The following is a 22152-nucleotide window of genomic DNA, read 5'->3' on the forward strand; positions in this document are numbered from 1 at the left end:
TGGCTGGGTCTCAGTATCCCCAGACCACGAGTTCACTCCTAAAAACAGCGCTACTGCATATTTATCATATTACTTTTATTTTTGTTCAGTAGATAAAAATCATCAACTCCATCAAAGATGGATCAACCCTTTCCCTTAACTCATAGCTTCTCATAATCTGAAAACGAATTTAAATGTTATAAATTCAATTTAGGACATGACCAGAAGCTAAAAGTTAATAAAACAGAGAAATACCGGTTTCTCCCGAGACCCCTCCGGATTCTGCAATCCGGGCAAATAACACTCTTATCTCTTCTCGGAAGGCTGGACACGTCGTCCCAATACCCTTCCTGGTTCTCGGGATACGTGTTGTAACGATTGTAGCGGCACAGTCGTTACATTTCGGAATGGTCTGATAGTCGTTTTCTATTTATATTTCGATCTGTCTCTCACAGTTGTCGTTCACCGTTTTTCTCAATCTGTTGTTCTGTTTCTTTTTGCAGTTTTCAGTTTTCACAAAATTTTGACGTCGTGACGTGTCTTTTTTTTCAAGAGATAATTTGCTAAAACCGCCAATTTTCCCACTCAGCTGTCACAAAATAAATTCTGGTCGAATGTCACACACACAACCGGAGATACAGAACGAAAAACGGTCGATGAAAAACATGAGAATAACGAGACGTCGTATCGTGGTAACAAGACACGATAAGAAACTTAGTAGGAAGAGATCTCACAAAAGAAGGCTTCAGTGGAGCATCCGGAGCGGAACAGTACCCTCCCGGTACCGAAATCCGGGAAATTGAGGAGACAACGACTTTATTTTTAGAGAAGCACGGAATTGGAGACCCGGTGCCCGGAAACTGATATATGCTGAGAGACTGTGATAAACTGACTTTTTAGCTACTTTAATGGCCTGAACATTTGAATTAACTCCAGTTTTGCTTGGTATTTCAGAATTTGAGTAGCTAGAAAGAGGAAAGAGTCAATCCATCTTCAATGGATTTAGTATATAACTGTCACTAAAAACATAGTAAAATAGGATTTTCGAGCCGTGTTTTCAATGGCAGTCATGTAGTCTGGGGATCCGAGATCCAGCTATGTCATTATCTTCGCATGCAAACGAAAGCTGATCAATAGTCGTTTTACTGATGGCCTAAAATTGGTAGCTTTTACTTAGCCCTATAAAGACCAGAAAATCAACTGGCTAGGTCAAGACGGTGAAAAACGGGTCGAATTTAGGTAACTTTGTTTTAGCCTAATTGTTGTGATCTTGTTGTAATTTTTTTAGCCTAACTGCATAATTGATGTGATTTTAGCACAACTTTTAGCCTAATTTTTAAGATAAACTTATTAAATAGATTTGTTATGTTTGATGTTTGTGCCTGTTTGTGGAGCGCACTCTGAGGGATTTTAGAGACAGGTCTGTCAAATGGCTTTCTGTGGAGAGGTTGGAAACTGGAACTGGCTTGAAGAGTCTGGTGGTGCAACGCTGGACCTACTGAGCTCGGGTGAGATTGTTCCTTGTTTTTGATTTTTCTAACTCGATTTTAAAAATTAAATTAATTTAATTGTCTTTTATTAATTTTTTATTTGCTTATTTATAAAAATCCTACTAGCCGCTTATCATGGGTTAGTTCAGTCCAGTAAAAACCATTTTTTTACCTTTATGCTGCGTCAAGATGAGGAAAAACAACAAAGAATGTACAAGCAAAGATTGCTTGAAACCTTCAGGACTGATAAATTGGATTAGATGTGATCGTTGTTCTAGTTGGTATCATATCAGTTGTGTAAATATTTCTCTTGGCGACTCTAAGAAAACCAATGGTTTTAGTGTCCTTTATGTGTTGATGTAAAATCTGTTAATAAAGCAACAATAGGTAATGATTTAGTGCTAGACAATTATGTTAATACAGCCATCTCAAATGTCCGAGTACTCAAGAGAGTACCAAAAGACTCGCGTGTTCCCTTGGCGGAAAGACTGTCGGACAAAATAAATGACATCGTCTACAATGTAGATGTTACAAAATGGCTATTTTTTTTTAACATTGTTCTTGTTTTTTTGGAGCAACCGAAAAGATGTGGACGCAAACAGACCACAAGCATGAGCTCTTTGATAAGTAAAAAAATTCGAGCAATGGACTTCCAAAACTCTATCCCCAAATTTCAAGCCCACCTCTGAGTGACCTCGAGCAGAGAATAAAGCTAATAAGTAGTAAGCTCGATGAAGGAAATGTAAAGCGAGGAATAAGGCTTGTTGCTTCGGATGACAAAACTGCTCCTTTTTCAACTGATAACTATCAAAAATTTTTGTCTAAGTGTGCCAGTCGGTCATATTTGGAAGTTTGACCTTGAGAAAAACAAGAACGCTTAATTTTGGAGTGAAATTTGATTTTTCAAAAATTCGAATGGAGCCTGTCATGCACGATTTTCTCGCGATAACTGAAAACCGAAAAAGAGAAATCAGAACGATCGAGTAACCATCGCGGGAAAGTTGCCAGATAAAGCAGTAGGAAATTGCCATTCGCGATTTCCGTCACAATAAAACTAGAGTAGAGCTGTCCTATCTGAAACAGAAGGAAGCATATTCCCGAGAACTGGACTATTATTGCTCGACTGGACTATTATTCAAACTGGACTAGAGTGAACCTTCGATGGAAAGGTGGACAGCTTGAGTGTCCCAATGGTTCACGAGTAACTATACTCTAAAGTTCAAACTTGTTCCTGTTATTGAAACTGATAAACATTAATTTCATTTAGTTATATTATTTAATTCTCGAGTTGCTTACCAACTTAATTACTCCCAGTTCTTGAGCGTGCTACGATGTGAGTACCCAATTTAAATTTCTAGAGTGTGTTTTATGATTGTTATGTTGAGGTAAGGCGAGTTTAAGGTTGATCCATCTGAAATGGATCAAAGTTCCACTGTCTAATAAAAAGTAACTTAACGGATTGTTCCGACCCGGTTTTTAACGGCGTTCATGTATTTTGGGTATCCAGAGACCTAAGTATGGGGACGTTCTTATTTCTAGAGTGGGGGGATATTTTGGTAGTAGCCTTTAAGCTGTAACGGGTTGTAGTCTCATGTCACAAGCGAACCAAATTGGCTCCGACTGATTTGAGGTAGAAAAACACAAGATATAGTGTCCTTGACTCTTGAGCCAATGGTTATAGGGCCTATTTTTCTTAAGCCTCATGTGTGACTACAGTAGACGAATGTTACATAGTGTTTTTATGGCGCTCCTGGGTGTTTACGACATCGAGACTACGGAGTCGAACCCACTTGAGACAGCTTCGGGCTGCATGCCCATTCTAGAGTACCGGTGGCTTAGCTAACCGAGTAAAAAGGGGCAACTAGGGGGACAAAAACACGAGCAAAAAGACAAAAAGCGAAACAAAAATTAAAAAAGAATAGAAAAAGGAACAAAAACCATAAAACGAAAAAAGACAGTGACTTTGACACCAGATTAGTTGGATCAAACCTTTATATTAATTAAATAGTATACCCATACTGTTTTACAAGTTCGATCGTTTCGATCAACATAGCAATTTAACCCAGTAACCTCAATAAAATGCCCGAGTGTGGGGCGTTGTCAAGGGTTTTCAGATAGCTTGGAACTTAGCTGGACAACAAGGAGACTTGACTGGAAGAGGTGACCAGCCGAGAGGGAAAGTGGTTCAGGAGCACTTGAGCTGAACCAATAGGAGACTTGACTGGAAGAGGTGACCAGCCGATTGGGAAAGTAGCCAAGAAGGATTTGGCAGTTCTCGAGTTCTCAAGTTGGGCAGAACGGGTATCGTTAAAATCCACATTACATTATAGGAGATAAGTGTAAAATTGGATAAGCGAAATCCCCCGGTTTTGAGGAACGTTTTTACTTGAGCAGGCCTGGAGACAGGTCTACGGTTTTCTCTTGAGAGGTTTAGCACCCGGCGCTTAAGGTAATTTTAGGCTTAAGAAGGGGGGCTAAAAAGGGGGGAGGTTAGAAGGGGGGCTGGTTAGGTTAGAGGTTGGCGGTTGCAAATTGTAAAAAGGGGGGAAATTAGAGTAACTAATTAATCGACATCGTTGATTTAGTTACATTAGTCATTAACACGCGTTGGTAATAATAGGTGGATATCCAAATTTAAACTCGAGTTAAGGCAAGGTACCCTGGTCGGATTGGTAGGGGGGAACGGACATAGAAAATTTTTGAGAGATCCGATAAGATCATTAGTTGGGGGGAGGAAAACGCGTGGCAATTAGGTACCAGACATTTTTCGATAGAAGGTAGACATTTGTCACCTTTGAATTTTAGGTGGGTTCATCTCTCTGTTTTTATTATTTTTACTTGTTTAGATTTCTGGTTGCATTTTGGTGAGGATTTGCGATTGGTTTTTATACAAACAGGTGATCACAAGATTCCTGCGCACAAGTTTTGGTTTCAAGTTGCTTGGAACAAAAAAGGGGGGTCAGCTTTTGGCCATCAAGAGAGGGTTTTGGGAAAATTTTTACTAGAGCTTGAGTGGTGGTACAAGGTACAGTGAATCAAGAAGTCCCTACAACGAAGAAGAAGGAGGTCCCACCGCTCAAACACTTGTTAACTGTCTTGGGACAGTGCCAAGGAAGTCTTGGGACAGTACCAGAGAGGTCTTGGGACAGTGCCAAAGAAGTCTTGGGACAGTGCAGTCTGGGGACAGTCTTGGGACAGTGCAGTCCTGGGATAGTCTTGGACCAGAGCAGTCTTGGTACAGTCTTGGGACAGTACAGCCTTGAGACAGTACAGTCTTGGGACGGCACAGTCTTGGGACAGTGGTCTTGGGATAGTGGTATTGGGACAGTGGTCTTGGGACAGTGGTCTTGGGACAGTGGTCTTGGGACAGTGGCCTTGGGACAGTGGTCCTGGGACAGTGGTCTTGGGACAGTGGTCTTGGGACAGTGGTCTTGGGACAGTAGTCTTGGGAAAGTGGTCTTGGGACAGTAGCCTTGGGACAGTAGTCTTGGGACAGTAGCCTTCGGACACTGGTCTTGGGATAGTAGCCTTGGGACACTAGTCTTGGGACAGTAGTCTTGGGACACTAGTCTTGGGACACTAGCCTGGGGACACTAGTCTTGGGACAGTAGTCTTGGGACACTAGTCTTGGGACAGTAGTCTTGGGACAGTTTTGGGACAGTGGTCCTGGGATAGTACTCTCGGGACAGGGGTCTTGGGACACTGACAAAAAGTACTGGGACAGTACCGAACATTCTTGGGACAGTAGAAAGAAGCCTGGGACGGTACAAAGAAGGGTAGGGACTGTAACTGGAAGTCTTGGGACGGTATAAAAATTGGAGTAAAATTACAATAAGTATTTTAAGACAGAATTAAAACAGAACAAGACTAGTCGGAACCCGGTACGGTTGTGACCACAAATAAAGAAAGTTTCTCGAAAGGTTTTGAAAGAGAACTGGGAACATCGTTTTTATCACGTTGTATATTTCCTTTTAATAATTTTTCCACAAAAGATTTTATTCTTAGAATAGAATTGTGTATATAGTAATATTGTAAATAGGAGCAATTGCAAATAGAAATAATGAGACGGAGTAGGGTACCGGTGCTCGGAAAAAGGTCAACTGGATCAAACACGAAATATAACTCGTCGCTGCGCGGAACGACATCAATGGGCCAAAAGAAGACAAAAGAAAACTTTTCAGTTAGTATGGTCAGCACGAGGAGTAGTACTGAGAACAAGACGAGAGAAGGTGCTAAAGACAAACAGGCGGAGCCCACAATTGAAATCGATCTAGAGACACCAGACCAGAGCGTAGATGAAGTAGAGAAGAACACAACGGAATCCACACCGATGCCCCATATGGAAGATCAAAATCCAAAAACCGTGGAGTTTTCGCCGATAGACGCGTTGGAAGACACAACAGGCAATACCCGAGAAACGGTGAAAGACGACTCCCAAGTAAAGAAGACATCTTTTACAGAAAAGTTGGCGATGATGGTTGGAATGAAATCGAAGGACAACACGGCCGAAGAATCAAAAACTGAAAGAGCGCGAACATTTGGGACAGTGAGCACGAAGGCGACAGAAGCCGACCAAAAGGAAGAACAAGCCAGAACGGAAGCGACAGCCGAAAACAAGACAACGGCTGATCATGAAACAGCTACTCTTGAGCTTGGCGACCTGATGACAAAACTAAATCAGATCGACAAAAAACTAAAGTACAGTGAGGAAGATAGAGACTTAATAAGGAAAGAGTTGAAATACAACAAACACGAGTATCTGGATAGTTATTTTAACCCGGCTAATGCGACAGACGAGAGACTCCAGCAGATGTCGGACAAGGGAGATGCCACCAATGAAGAACGAGATAAGAACATCAAAAAAGATATGCAACAGTTGAAAAACCGGTATGATGATGTCAACAGCCAATTAGGTAGCCTGGAAAAGAGAATGGACACAATGAACAGGAATCAGGCCGAAAGTTCGTGTGCAATACAGGCGAAATTGGATGCAATCTTGAGAAATTCTACCTCACAAGAAAGACTGGCAGCGGATCGCACGCAAGGCACCAGAGTTGACTTTGTGGAACCACAAAGGAACAAACGGCAATCGACACCGTTGCCTTTAAACCGGGATGCGGTAAGCATAGCACCAACGGCTGCTAAAACAATCATGAAAAATGGAACATCAAACACAATGAGTGGTCCGGGGGACTCAACAGCTAACAGCAACGCAGGTCCGGATGCCATGACGTGGGCAAGCACTTGGGAGATGATGAACAGGACTCTAGAGGCCTTCGCCACGATGAACACTGACTCGAGCGATAGGAGAGACGGAAAACAAGAAAAACTTTCAAGAAGCCAAAAGAATTCAAAGACGACTCCGATGGATGCATTGACACTTGGGTGGAAGTGATGAGATTACACCTAGAGCAAGATAACTTAAATGATGAAAGACAAGCATGCACAGCCATACTCAGCAACTTGGAAGGCACGGCATTAAAATGCGTGGTTGCAAAGAAAGAAGAAGAACGCGATACCGCGGACAAAACCTTCGAAATATTGCTGAATCGATTCGGGTCAGGCATGAAGGGTCACCAAGCGATGATGCGATTTGAAAAGAGAAGGCAGAGGGACGATGAGTCAATTGATCGGTTCCTAGATGACCTTGAGAGCTTGAGAAGAAGGAGTGACCCAGAGGAGTCGACAAACAGAAGAAACTTTAGCATTGCCTCGAAGTTCATTGATGGGGTAAAAAGTGATGACTTAAGAACAATGTTAGCAACATACTACACATTGTCGAAAGACAGCGCACCGACCCCAGAAGAAATGAGACAGAAATCAAGGGAATACATGCTGATGAAGCCCAAGAAATACTCATATTCAGAAAACAGGAACACGCAAGGGGGAAGCCAACCTCAGAGGTCGTCATGGTACAAGCCTAGAGATGACAAGGACAAGCGCAGATCATGCGCGAACTGCGGGTCGGCGGATCACCAAGTGGCTGACTGCACAACATACAAACAAGGCATGAAGAGTCTAGGATACGCACCGGATGAGGAGGACATGAGCCAGATGGAGGAACACGAGTACTATAGTGGCTTAATCATCAAGATAGGCGCGAGATGCTTCTTCTGTAACCAAGAAGGGCACTTCAGAATGGATTGTCCCTTGTTCTGGGAAGCGGTCAAGGACCAGAGTCACCCCAAACATAAGTTGGCATTAGCGGCGGTGCAGAATCAGCGGAATAGACAAAACGAGTTTGAATCTAGGAAATTAGGAGCACCAAGCACGGAATTGCCGACGAAAACAGTGAAAGCTGTAACACATGTTAATGGTGCGATAGAATCCGCAGCCGGGAACTCTCTAGAGATAAATTATGAGATGGCGGCGACGGAAGCAATTACCAAAGTGAAACAGGATCTGGCTGCGAAAGAAATAGAGCAACGACTAAAGCAGGAGATCGAAAGACAGAATTTCAACGAAGCATTAACTGGATCAAAGCCAACACCAGAGGCTGTACCGGGCTCGACAAAGACCGGGAATTGTAACACTGTAAAAATGGTGACGAGAAAGCCATTCGGCATATCGAAAATCGGGGCTAGAATATTGTCGATAATCACAGTGGGCGGCCACGAGGTAACCAGAAACTTGAGCGAACCGAGCGACCAGACAATAATGCACATTGACGTGTACGCAGATTACTTGAGTTGTATAAGCCCACAAACGACTTCTAGAGCGTTGAGAGCACTACTCACGAGCAAATCGGTACGTGTTGATAACAGGCATACTGAAGCTTTTGGTCCACACGAGGTGATGCTAAATATAGATGGAATCAACATCTATACCAAGACAATGATAACATGTGACGAAGACCTAATTGGGCAAATCTACGTAGGGAAAGAAGAGTTGAAAGTGAGATCAATTGGACACTGCGCCATGCTTGAAGAAGATGCGATGCACATCGGGACGGAGGCAGATGTGACAGGGCACGTGCTAGACATAAGTGGCAAAAAGACTCAGTTACGTGGGTTACTTGATACGGGAGCAGTCTTGAGCGTCATACCAATCCAAACTTGGGAACGAATGGGCTTCAACAAAGATGACTTGATAGATTCGAGAATACGGTTGTCGGCTGCGAACAAAGGAGCCCTGCGCGTGTTAGGCAGAACGCCGATAATAGCGCTCAATCTGGGGGAACGTAACCTGTGGATGAGCTTTCTCGTGGTAGAAAACCTAGATGAATCTGACCAATTCATTTCGGGCAGAGACTTCATCAGGAATTTCGATGTAGCGATTGATCTAAATAACGCAATGTTCAAGATACGGAACCCGGAGAGGAGGTACGCAATCAAACCGGTAAATTTAACAATGGCAAATGAAACCAAAGCACCGGTATTCTTGAGTAGGAGGGTGAGGTTAAAGGCGAATGAAGCGGCAATTGTAGGCTTGAGGATGAAAAATTACAATGAACTAAGTGACAACAAGCAAGTGTGTATAGTTCCGAATCCTAATAGTCAAAGTGCTGCTGTTTTAGGAAGATCCTTCTCGATAACGAAGAGCGGCCTCTGCGTCAGTGTCTTGTTGAATACTCTTGATATACCGATCACGATACAGAGAGGGAGGAAACTGGGATATGCTTTACCGGTTAAAACCCGATATGAAACAACTGAGAAATCAAAACAAAAAGAAGTTGTTGATTGTCCCAATCATAGGGACAAAATTTGTATCTTGAGACGATTGCAGAAAATAAAAGATTCTTCAGGTCTTGTTAAATCAATTAAGTCAGAGACGGACGATGGGCTGTCGAGCTGTTCGAACTTTCCAGAGCGGCCCACACTAGATGAAGTGCAAACTGATAAACCGGTTCTGCCGGAGATTGAACATTTGAGGGGCAAACTGACAGATGAACAGCTCGAAGCCATCAAGGACGTACTAGAGCGGAACGAAGAAGTTTTTTCGAGGCATAAAGCGGAGATCGGATGTTGTAATTTCGTTGAGCATGAAATAGAACTTGATGAGAACGCGGTACCGCACAGGGAGGGGGCGAGACGCATGACCCCACACAAACCGGAGGCGTGTAGAAAAGAAATCGAGACGTTACTAGAGTATGACATGATAGAACCATCCAAGTCACCGTGGGCGTGTGGAGTAGTGATGGCCAAAAAGAAAGGCGACCAGTTGAGGTTTTGTTGTGACTTTCGATACCTGAACTCCGTCACGGTGAAGGATGCCTATCCCATACCTAGGATTGATGAGAGCCTCTCGAAGTTAGGTGATGCAAAATTTTTTACGACTCTTGATTTAGGCTCGGCCTTTTGGCAGGTACCACTAAGGAAGCAGGACAGGGACAAGACAGGGTTTGCCTGCGAGTTGGGTCTGTTTCAATGGAAACGGATGCCGTTTGGACTTTGCAATGCCACAGCCACGTTTCAGCGGTTGATGGCACACGCGCTGATAGGCGTGACGAAGAAGTATGGCAATCTGGTAATGTGCTACGTGGATGACGTAGTAATAGCGACGCCCACACTAGAAGACCACATTGAGAGACTTGACGAAGTGTTTGCATGCATGAAAAGGTCGGGGCTAAAGTTTAAACCATCAAAGTGCGAGATACTCAAGGACTCAATAAAATACTTGGGCAGGATGGTAGACAAGCACGGCATCAGACCTGATCCGGACGCCGTGGAAGCAGTCCTAACCTGGAAATCGCCGAAGACAGAACACCAGTTGATGAGCTTCCTGGGTTTCGCTAACTATTATAGAGAGTTCATCAAAGGCTATGCGGACAAGGTATACCCGATGCAACAATTAATGAGACACAAGGGCAAGAAGTTCACGTGGAACAACGCAGCAGAAGATTCATTCCAGAGAATAAAGAAAGAGCTATGTGAGGCACGAGTACTGGGTATGCCGACTGAGAAAGGGATGTACGTGCTGGACACGGATGCGTCGGTAGTCGCGATTTCTGGAATTCTCCATCAAGAACAAGAATGGAATGGGAAGACAGTCTTGAGACCAATAGCGTACGGGAGCAAAGTCCTAAGTGACACGGAAATGAAGTACGGAGCACCGAAAGCAGAGATGTTCGCGGTGGTTACCTTTGTCGAGAACTACAGGGCATACCTGGGCAGTGAGCCATTCAAGTTGCGAGTCGACAACAGAGCACTGACCTGGCTGAAAACGTACTCAATGGACCAAAGTTACATTGGGAGGTGGATAGTTCGCCTGAAAGGATACAACATGATAATTGAGCATAGAACACGAGATAAACATCAGAATGCCGACAGCTTGAGTAAGAAGACGGAGTTCTATAAGAGACAAGAGCAAAGAGAGGCAGACAGACCTGAAATCAAAGATGGCTTCTCCTTCATGGACAAGGAAACGTACGACAGTCTTCCACTCACGAGATGGCTGGACAAATCAGGCAAACCGATTGAAGATCATCCTGAATTACCTAGAGAACCTCCATGAAAGACCATCTTGAAGAAGAGCAGAAGGATTCCGATAGAGATAATACTCAAGTCGAAGATCGTGAGGGAGACGCTCAAGGCAAAAGGCTATGATCTTAACCAGGTAGAAGCGGGAACTGCACAGATAGATGATGACTTAATGAGGTTGCTCGAGAAACTATCAGATGATAAGCCCGTGATCCAAGAGAAGGGTCAAGAGGAACCGGAAGTCACTATACTTCGGAGAAAAGAAACAGTGAACAATACTGACTCCTCAAGAGGAAGCGTCACTGACAGCAAAGATGTCGTGCGGTCACTAGTTGACAAAATCCCCGAAAACATTCTGGAGCAGACCAAGGTTAGGAAAAATAAAGTGGCGTTCAAAGAAGATACTGAACACCTGGGACTAGGTCAAGAGTCCGGGGAGTGGTCCATGTTCACGGAAGAAGAAACCGGAGAAGGAAAATTGTCCGGTGAAGAATGGGATGAAGACTCGGATGAGAGCAGCGAAAACCAAGACAGTCTGTGCATGATATTGGCGGAAGACAAGATGAGGCACCATGACAGGGAGTTACAGACGGATCCATCTTCAGGAACGTACAATCTGGACATACAGGATATACGAGGTGGTGAAGAACTTGAGAAAATTGCGGTTTCAAGGAAGCCATTCAGGGAACTATCATGCAAATCAAACGTCAGAACGAATCTGGTGCCAGAAGACGATATGAAAATCGTGAAAAGGATGATATGCGTGAAGCTGAGTAATGACATCCACAACCCTGGTGAGATGAATGGACAGATCATGGCGCTAAAGGAGCATGTCAAGGCGAGATATAGGCTGTCAGACCTAATAAGAGCCCAAAAGAATGACAAAATGACAAGTAACCTATTCAAATGGATCCAGTCGGGGGTCAAGGAGAAGGGGGAACTCGAGGAAGACAGCTACAAGATCTTGAGCCAGTTCTACAAAGAAAAGAAAGACTTACTCTACCACACAGCTGATGGGGTGGTAGCATGCAAGAGGAAAGATGAGGAGAAGATATTACACAAACACAACCTCATCATACTACCACAATTGTATCAAACGGAGGTGCTTTTCAGATCGCACGACCAGATGGGTCACCAGGGGATAGATAAAGTACAACAAAGGATACTTCACAGGTTTGATTGGCCAGGAATGAGAAAAGCTTGCGAGAGATGGGTGAATGCATGCCTGGCATGCCTCCAGTTAAAAGACCCAAGGAAGATGAAGTTCCCCCTCAAGTCCGTCGAGAGCTCATAGTTCAATGAAGTGGTGCAGATAGACCATCAAAAAATCTGCATGACGGAGTCAGGATATAACCAGATACTGGTTATAATAGATCACTTCACAAAGTTGGCGGAAGCGGTTCCGTGCCAGACAGCCTCGGCCGAGGAGACATGTGATCATCTGATAACGCATTGGATATCGCGGTATGGTTGTCCAATGACTTTCCAGTCGGACAACGGCAAAACTTTTGTGGGGGACTTGACAAAAGAATTGATGAGGAGATCGCACATTGCTCAAGCACACTCGACGACCTACCATCCACAGACCAATGGGTTGGTAGAGAGACAGAACAGGACACTGGTCAACATGTTAAGGGTGTACTGCTCAAGATACATGACGGACTGGGATAAATACCTGCCACAGGTAGTAGGGGCCTACAACAGTACACAGCACTCAACGACGGGCATCAGTCCTTTCATGATGTTGACGGACAGGGAGAGAGCAATGCCTCTGACATTCTTTTACCCGGAATACGAGGGGAAAAGGACGTCGCCTCAGGCATACGTGAAAGAAGCGATCAAAAGACAACAGGAGCTAAACGAGCTATGCAGGAGGAACATGGCGCAAGCGCAAATGAGACAACGCAGAAAATATGACGAAAAAATATTACAAGCAAAACCATATGAAGTGGGCCAATACGTGTGGGTCTTCCAAAATGTCATTCCGCCCAAGGGATCAAAGAAACTACTCAAGAAGTGGAGGGGACCATTCATGATAACGGAAGTACATCAACAAGGACGGTTCTACCGCTTGAGTACTGGGCGAGCAGCACATTATGAAAATCTGAAGCCTCACGTCCCGTCCCCGGAGGACTGGTGCATATCTAAGGACATGGAGGGTCTCGAGTACCTGGTGGTAGAGCCAGCGTGTGAAGTGAATGAAAAAGGCACCAGAGAGAAAAATGATGGTAATGAGAACTTGAGTTTGGACGACAATGAAAAGATAGAGGTGGAGTCTGAAGCAGGATCGTTTGTAGAAGAAGACTGGAACGACCCGGAGCAAGATGAGGTGCCGAACTGGATGGAGCCAGATCGACCAATACCACCGGGAACCAGGACTGGCAATCGTAAACGGACCGGCATGAGGTGCAACAGATACGGGGATGATTTCTTGATCGATAAGATACAGCCAGACAAATTGGGCGAGGAACTACTGAGTGCAGGCGAACTGGAAGCCGAAGAGGAATGGCAGGTCATTGAAAATGGTGGACACTATCCGCAGGAAGACTACTCGACACCAGAATTAGAGACGGATCTCGAACAGAGAGAGATAGAGAGGAGGGAGAACACGAACTTGAGGATACTAGAGTGGATGCGCAATGTCAAAGACGAGAGCCACGAAGGACAAAGGATTCAACAAGTCGACGTGTCATCGGCAAATTATATGAAGACAGAGGACCCTCTTTTCGGATGGACGGCAACAGACAGGCCACTGGACATTCCTCCGGACAATTCAGACCCGACAACATCGACGGGGACATCGATAAATATTTTTGTCCGGGGAGTGGGGGTAGGACTCACCCACACCGAAAATTTGATGATAAAGAAGCTCAAGGAAGTGAGAGAAACAAGCGAATTGGAACTGGAAGAAGAAGAGCCAGAGCCTACCATAGGTCGTAATTTCAAAACGAAATTCGAAATACCCAATGAGTACTCGGAAAACATCATGATAACGGATAGCGACTTCATCCTGTCAAACAGGACTAGCGCGATCTGCATCACGGCGGACATGAGTTTCAAATCAAGATTGGAAGCTGACTTCAAAAGAGAGTACCAGAACGTGGAGTTTCTGTTCAGACAGAGACCAGGACTGGGAGGGATGGCAGCGCTTCCAACATCAGTAGCACAAGTCCCGGGCAAATATCTGTGCTTCCTAGTGACGAGGGTCAATGACAGGAACACAATTGATCCCGAACACGTGATGTTGGCACTAACAAGACTACGAGACTTCATGATTGAAAGAGGAATAACGGAGGTCTCAATGCCGGTGTATGACCCAAACAGGGGCAAATTGAGCTCAAGGGAATTGTACGCTATCCTACACGTAGTCTTCGGGGAAACTGAGATGATAGTGTATCTTCACAAGAAATACTACTTGAGCATCGCCTGAGTTGGGCACACGGGGATCTCGAGTTGGGCGTGAGGGAGGAGTCTCGAGTTAGGTACTGGGGTGCGGCACAGGTAAAGGGATCTTAAGACGCGATTGGCATGACAATTGAATTTTAGAAGGATTAACGGTGCTAAAACATAAAATGAATCAGCATGCTTTTAAAGAAATTCCAATTGAATTGTTTTAAGTGGAATGAAAATGATAAGATTTTAACCATACTGGTAAAAGGGGGGTTTCTAGGTTAGGGACATGACATGTTAAGTCTTAATATGGTTTCTGTTTTCAGATCAAGTTTGAAAAACAAGTTGAAAATCCACCTATACTCAAGCGAGAGACAGAAAGGGAAATCTTGATTGAACTCGCGATAATCGACACCTGCAGCAAGTATTTGCAAGGGAACATTTCTAGAGAATTCTTGAGTTGGGTAATTCTTGAGTCGGTAAGGTAATTCTTGAGCTGGTTAATATTTGAATACATCCCGAAGTCACAGAGAATGGCAGACAGGTTCTGGAAATCCATGCCCGCGGCCCTGAAGAAGCCTACTCTCGATGAGCTGTACAGACGCCTGAGGGACCTGGATTTTACCCAGATAGACGAGAGAATGGCGGTAATGCTGAATGCCATCCTCCAGTTGGAAGAACAGGGTGAGTGCAGGGAGTCTGCGACGGAGGCTGTCTTGATGGTCGGCTACACCACCGAGGGAATATCAAATCAGGAACAGACCAGATGGTTGTCTTGGAATGTGGATGGAGGAGTAAGGGGCTTTGACTTTTGGCAAGGAATCCTGGCCTGAGTAACAATACCGAATATGGCGCAGGAGAATTCCCACTACCAACTAGGCCATCAGCAAGATCGACAGGCCAGAGCTCGAGTAAGGTGCCATCGATGACGCGAGCACAACAGACGACTGAGGCATATCCGGATCTTGGTGTTCTAAAGAAAGAGCTCGAGAAGACGCAGAGGGAAAGGAACCAGGCGAACCTCGATCGGGATCAGGCAAAGCTGGATCGGGAAAAGGCTCAGCTGGAAAGGCGGTCATCGAAAGAGATCAGACTCTGAGGTTGCTTGAGATGCTGCGGGCTGAACATCAGCAGGAACTAAGGGTGCGGGAGAATGCCGCGAATTGTGAGCAACTGAAGTCGGAGATGGAGAGAATAGAACAACGACAACGTGAACTTGATGCACAGAAGGGAGCCAGGCCAAAGGAGCGAGTGGTTACCAGCTCGAGGCCAGAGTCACGCATGGAAGTGGATGAAGCCCCCAGGGCAAGAGGATGGTTCAACTTTGACCGCGAGGCTGGAGAACACATGAGTGAAGGAATGGAAGTCTGGATACCGAATGAAGCAACGTCCACCCTGCGCAGCCTAGAAACGCAACCCATACGCCCGCTGATGGATGTGGTACTGCCGGGATATACCCCAACCTCAACCTCGAGCGGCAGTCAGGTGAGCGGTAGCTCATCGCGTCTGAAGGAGCTGAACGAGAAATTGCGGCAGAAAAGTCGTGAAAGTTCGGCAAGGGCGGAGCTTCCTCTAACGTGGAGGGAACAGCCGGTCAGGAGCGTCATGATCTCGAGTTATAAGAAGAACACCGAAAAGAGGTACCACAGGCACAATCGGCTGGATTGGAATGCGGAACAGAAGGCCAGGAGGGATTGCTTTCATGATGCAACCTGGGTGAAATATCTTGCGCCACCCCGTGTGCCAGAAGGCGCGGTCCACCTAATTATAGGGGACAGCCTATTGCGGGTGTTGACCCGGATCCAATCGCACTGGCAGACAGGAGTCTTGAGTTTCGCTGGAGCTGCCACGCCACAGATATTGGCAACGCTTGAGATGCTAGGGATGACGAAAGTATACACGGTGACCCTGATGATCGGAACGAATGATGTATCAAGGGGAGAAGCGAGGAAAGTAACGAGGCTGCACGACAAGATGAGCTGCCTTCTCGAGGAGCTGAGGATCCAGATGGATCCCATCCTGTTGACAGTATGTACTGTCCCTTATAACATGAAGTTTGATCAGCACGCCTTGGAAATGAACGAGAAGGTGCGGAACCTAAACGGGGTGATCCGAGAAATTTACCGGAAAAGTGTGCTCCCCATCAGATTGTTGGACGTGGCGGAGCGCATGGAGCAAGCGGGATTCCCTGAAGACACCTCCAATGATGGATTCCACTTCGACAGACCGAGGGGAGCAGAGTGGCTGAATGACGTCTTTCAAGGACACATAAATGCGCTAGAGGCGGATCTGCTAGAGACGGCCCAATTCACATTCGGGCCACCTCTGAACCCACCATTCCTTGCCTCGAGGGCCTTGTCTAGTCGTTTGGGACCGAGGGTCGACTCTAGAGGCAGCTCAAGGAGCAACCAGGCTAGATTGCCGAGTGCCATACCAATGGAGTCTGAGGAGGTGACGTCATGGTCACGTAATTACAGGTTTTGTAATATCCTCAGTGGTAGTGGCAGAGAGCAAGCGGGTGGAGAGGCCTATGGAGACCGCTCGCTTGAGATATTCAGAGAAAGTGAGAGGGCTGGACCTAGAAGGTTTGGAATGCAGGCGAGAATTGGCGGAGACTCTGGGTATTGAACGATTGTCGCACGAAGAATTGAGCAGACATCATTGCGTGGACTGGTTGAAGGCTCATGAGACGCATTTCTCGAGAGCAAAACTGATGGAGACCGCGGACCTGACCGGAATTCCCACGAAAGCGATCATGGGACCCATCAACTATAGACCTCTCAAGCTGCTGGGGAGTCCTGGACTCATAGCAGAACCCCCAAAAACACCGAACGAGCATCGCCAGGATCAGATTGGCGACCCCGGCACAGTTGAGGGTGGTGGACAAGCTGCTCAATCCGGGGGAAATGGAATTGCCAGATGCCGCTTACGAAGGCTCGAAAATGGCGGAAGATCCCAGGTACGGGAAGCCCTGTGGGAGCACCCAGCTGGCCAAGACTTTGGCAGTTTACGATAGAGCAGATCCAGCTGCTGCGAGGGTAGTCATTGTGGCGGGATCAGACTTCGAAGGAACGTCTCCTAAGCTGTTTTTGCCGGAGACTCTGATATACTCTTTGCCAGGAGCCGAGACTAAACCAGATGTTAACTCTAGTGGTGGCAATAAAGTCGGAGATGCCCTGTAAGCCTGAGCTGCTATTGTTTGCAGGAATGAATGATCATCTGCATGCGGCTGGACTTCTTGAGCAGCTGAAGGGCAATGAACCAACACCGAGGAAGATATGGGAAGCCATTCAGACGTTGTTTGTGGCGATGAATGAGGTGCAAGAGAATGTTGTCTCGAGATTCGGCACCAAGACGAAGGTGGTGTTCACTACATCCCCTGGATACGCGAATATGCCACCCGCCCTACAATTCGTGTACGCGGTCTTGATCCTGATAGCAGAGGGAAACGGATGGCGAATTCTAATGGCAGCCCCCAATCGGGAATTGGAGCCATCGAACCTGAGGCTCCGCAAGTTAGAATTGGCAGCGGCTTGGGCGGACATATCTCATGCACTGAGGGGCTTTTATGGATTAGCCGACATCCTGATCGTATTGGACAAGGTGCTCTTGCTAGAGATATCGAACCTTGCCAGGCAACTTAAGTTCAGCCCAGTCATCGGGGACGATCACCTGGTGATAAACCAATTGACGGCCAGCTTGTGGTTTTGGAGCATGGAGGTGACGATCACAGGTTCCACCGGCAAGTCTAGAGGTCCGAGCAACGAGAGAAGAAATGTGGTGAAACAAGTCTGGAGTTTTCTGGAGAAACAACTGGAGCTGGCCGAAGGAAGAGAGATGACGGTGGCTAGATTTGTCTCGGCAGCCAATGAAGTGACGATTGGAGGGTTCTGGAGAGAGCACGCAGAGGGTGAGCTGAGGACAAGAAGGGATCATGAGATTCTTAAGTTCTTGAGTCCTTGCTGGGGGAAAGAGTTCATGGCGGAAATGTTCGGCACCAAAGCGACTATCTTTGGAGCCTTCGTGCAGGAGATACTGGGCATGCCCATCAGCCTGCTCTTGGCTTTATATCTGGTCTACCCCAGATACTTGTTCAACATGGGCCCAGCGTACATGTTTAGTCGAGGAGTAGAGACACTTCGGGTTGATTGGTATCTGGCACTAGTGCTCTTAACCCATGGGGAACTGGTGTCATTTCATCGATTGATGAATTATGAAATATGGGGAGCCCCTGTCAATGGGGAAGGTCCACTCGAGTATCGACATCTATTCCTACAAGTGTGCCGCGGGTTTGAAGACGCTGTTAGTGCAATACCTCATGATGCAGAATCGGCACATGACGAGTGAAGAGAAGAACCCAAAATCGAGAGAAGAGTGGAAGAAGATGAATGGAGGTATGCCCCTGTTGACGGACCCGTGCCTGGCAATGAGGTCGGACCCGATGGGGATAATCCGGGGTCTAGAGGAGGTGGTAACCTGCATTTACGGTCCAGCAGTGACGTACACATTTCCAGATCCCCTGGTGACAACGTATCGTTACAAGAAGTTCGAGGAAGAGAGAAGTAGAGGGATTGAGTAGTCCTTCAGTGGATGCTGTCTCGGAAGAAAACTTGAGAGAGACGGCGCCCATGGTTTTGGCGCGATGCAAGACGGCGGCATACAAGAGCAACACGGAGCTCAGAAGACCACTCGAAGTAGAGAGGGAAATAGAGGCTTCCACCAGTTCGACATCGGAGGAAGACTTCAAGCCTCAGAAGATAAACGTGAAGAGAGGTTCAACGGACGGACAGACATGGGAAGTGGATGTCGGCAAGGAATGGGTCTCGAAGGGACACCAGGCCACGGGGAAGCAAGTGACGAGTGATCCACTGGAGAGGAGCAAGACGAGGAACACCTCCCGGCCATGGTGGGTGGCCCTCGAGACATTGAAGGAAATGGAAGACTGCTTGAAGAAGTTGGACAGTGGAGTAGCTCGCAAACGACGCAATTGGGCCACCCAGCAAAAGGCTGAGGTTAACAAGATAGGATTGGCGAACCAGCTGAAGAGGTCCTGGCAGAACTTATTGAAGGATCATTTTGAAGAGGCAATGAGGACACCCTCATCAGCACGGCCATTGATGGCGAATCCCTTCGTTAGAACCGCAGGACAATTGATGTTCACCTGGAGTCTGGTGGGAATAGAGTTGGAGACACTGACCTCGTATGACAGGTTGAAGTTGGGAAGCAAGAAGCTAGAAGTGTATCAAGCACTGATGCAGCACGTGGCCAGGGATAATTCAGGCTTGAGCCTGGCTAGGAGGAAGGATGCCACATGTTTCTTGAGATGGATAATGTCAATGATGTCTGATAGCACCATCTTGGCGTGCTACCAAAGAGCAAGCGGAAGTAGAACCGTGGAAAAGAGAGTCTCAACGATCATCTTAAACGTATATCAGAGTACTGGAATAGAAAAGGAAGATGGTTCCAGACTATCCCTAGAGAACCACAGAAAGCTGGACGAGGTACGGAGGTTTTACAATAAGAAGTTCGAAGAAGAACATGATGTTCACCGTAACCTGGCCTCGCCAGAGCAGTAATCGAGACTCAGTGAGAAGGGGGAATACCAATACGTGTCGGGAGTGATGGGGATAGCCTACAACCCCTTCTTAGACTCAGAAACTGGAGGCGCTCAGAGGAACCACGAGGTAGCGGAGCTGCTGAAGTTTTGGACAGAAAAATTAGAGGAAATAGACGCGGTGGAGAAAGAGAGGCCCAGCCTGGGCCTGAATCTTGAGAAAACACCGGAGGTGGTGAGCATACCGCGCTCGAACAAGAGAGTTGAAATGAACATGGGTGATGGCAATGGCTTGTTGATCACGAACTTGGGAGTGGTATGGAAGTTACTAAGACCCTCCTGGTGCCCACATCCCCACGCGAGTCTGATCGAGGAGACCACCGAGCGGGTGAGGTTAGCACCAACGGATATTAAGATTTGGCAAAGTTGAGTGTGGTGCACAAACTGATCTTACCTCAGATGAAGGAGTCAGGCGAAAAGACGAACAATCTCGAGTCAGCAAAGAAGATGGAGCCGGGTAGATGTCTGGATTCTACGTGTGGGAGTGGAGAGCACACCTGCGATGGACGATCATGTGTCAGGATACTGTCCTTTCAAAAAGAAGATCTGGTTCTCCACTTGGCAAAGTGGAGAACCAGATTTGGCAAAGTTGAGTGTGATGCACAAACTGATCTTACCTCAGATGAAGGAGTCAGGCGAAAAGACGAACAATCTCGAGTCAGCAAAGAAGATGGAGCCGGGTAGCTGTCTGGATTCTACGTGTGGGAGTGGAGATCACACCTGCGATGGACGATCATGTGTCAGGATACTGTCCTTTCAAAAAGAAGATCTGGTTACTTGGTTTGAAGACATCGCGGAAAGGGAGAAAAGTGAAGTACAAAGAGTGGCGGAGTGTTACGCGAGATTTACGGTGAACATAGCGACAGCTCTCGGATTCTTCTCGAGAATGTGTAGTCTGCAGTCACTGGAGAGGCTAGAGTCTGAACACCATTTAGTGACTGCGTTGAGCGTGGAATCATGGCCTGGGGTGTTGCAGGTGACTCAAAAACATATCCGGAGCTGGAAGGTTGGTCTCGAGGCGGAAATGGGGTTTCCCATGAGCGAAGCTTATGGCCTGCCATTGAACGCAAAATCCCTGATAGGGTCAATGATGGCCAATTTGTGCGGAAGCCACTACCCACTGCACATGGCGATGGTGGAAGCATCCAGCCAGAGAATATTGGTGGACAAGGCCTTCTCAGTGCCCAAGTGCGTGAGGTTGGCTCGGGTATCGCATCACTCGCACAAGTTGTTGAGGAAAATCAGAGGGACAGTACCGAAAGAGTTGAGAGATGACTTGAGTGAAATCTGGGGAGAAGAGCTTTTGAAATTGGAAAGTGAGAACACAAGCGATCGCGAGAGACAAAACGTGATCGGAAAACCTGTGGGGGGTGCTCCAAACATGGGAGAGAACGACACGATGCATGAGAAAATGATGGAGCTTGAGCCTCTCTTGGAAGCCTCGGGGGAGCGTAACCTCAGGAGCATTGAGATCACCCATGGAGAATGCACATGCCACTGTTTGGCACAAACGGTGTGGTATCCAGATCACAAGAACCTCTGCCTGGTGTGGGATATGGAAGAAATTCGGTCGATCGGATTACCGGATCACCGGCAGAAGGTGACGCTCTTAGTAGTGAGTACGATGCTGGCTCTGAGATGGATAGAAGAGAATATAACGAAGTATCGGGAAGCGAAGACACCAACGGCTGAGTCAATATATGCGATAGACTACAGCAGGAGACTCGAGTTGTTTGAGACTGCATGCAAAGTATTCGCCATACCAATGGAAGTCAGACACGTATGGAGCCGCTTGAGGTTTTTTCCATGGTTTCGAGCGACACTGACGTCTTGGTTATACATGACAACGAAAGATCACATGAGAAAGCATCAAAAGGAGTATCGACAGTTCCAGGCCGAGATTGGGCCGGAAGCTTTCAAGAGACCCCTGTTAACCCAACAAAATGCGATCACGACAGGATGGAAAAGAGTGGGTAAAATGTCTAGAGACAATACCAAAGCGAGGGAATTGATACTAGAGGAGGACTTGGCGAAGAATGTGAGCCTGAGCCTGCACAACTCCTTTTGTTTGAACCATGAATCTAGGGTGAAGGCACTACCCAACCAGGCAAAGAGGTTGCAGGAGCAAAGGGAATGGATGCGATCCTATGAACAGCTGAAGGCTTGGGAGGAGATCGTGATTAGCTCCGATGATGAAGAAGAGCTGTTGAGACAGTTTGCCGTATCTAGTACTTCAGGGTACGGCACCTCCAAGGCGAAG

General features: G+C 46.6%; 1 protein-coding gene across 1 annotated transcript in view; it reads left to right on the top strand.

The window, feature by feature from the left end:
* Window positions 1-1319: 1319 nt before the first annotated feature.
* The window catches only part of LOC134852870 (uncharacterized), a 191386-nt gene continuing 170553 nt past the window's right edge, over window positions 1320-22152 (top strand). Inside the window, exon 1 of the mRNA XM_063868713.1 lies at window positions 1320-1335. The gene's annotated coding sequence lies outside the window, so the exon portion shown is untranslated. The remainder of the gene's footprint in view (window positions 1336-22152) is intronic.

Source organism: Symsagittifera roscoffensis, chromosome 1 (genome assembly GCF_963678635.1).
Source record: "Symsagittifera roscoffensis chromosome 1, txSymRosc1.1, whole genome shotgun sequence".
In the NCBI taxonomy this organism is placed as follows: Eukaryota; Metazoa; Xenacoelomorpha; order Acoela; family Convolutidae; genus Symsagittifera; species Symsagittifera roscoffensis.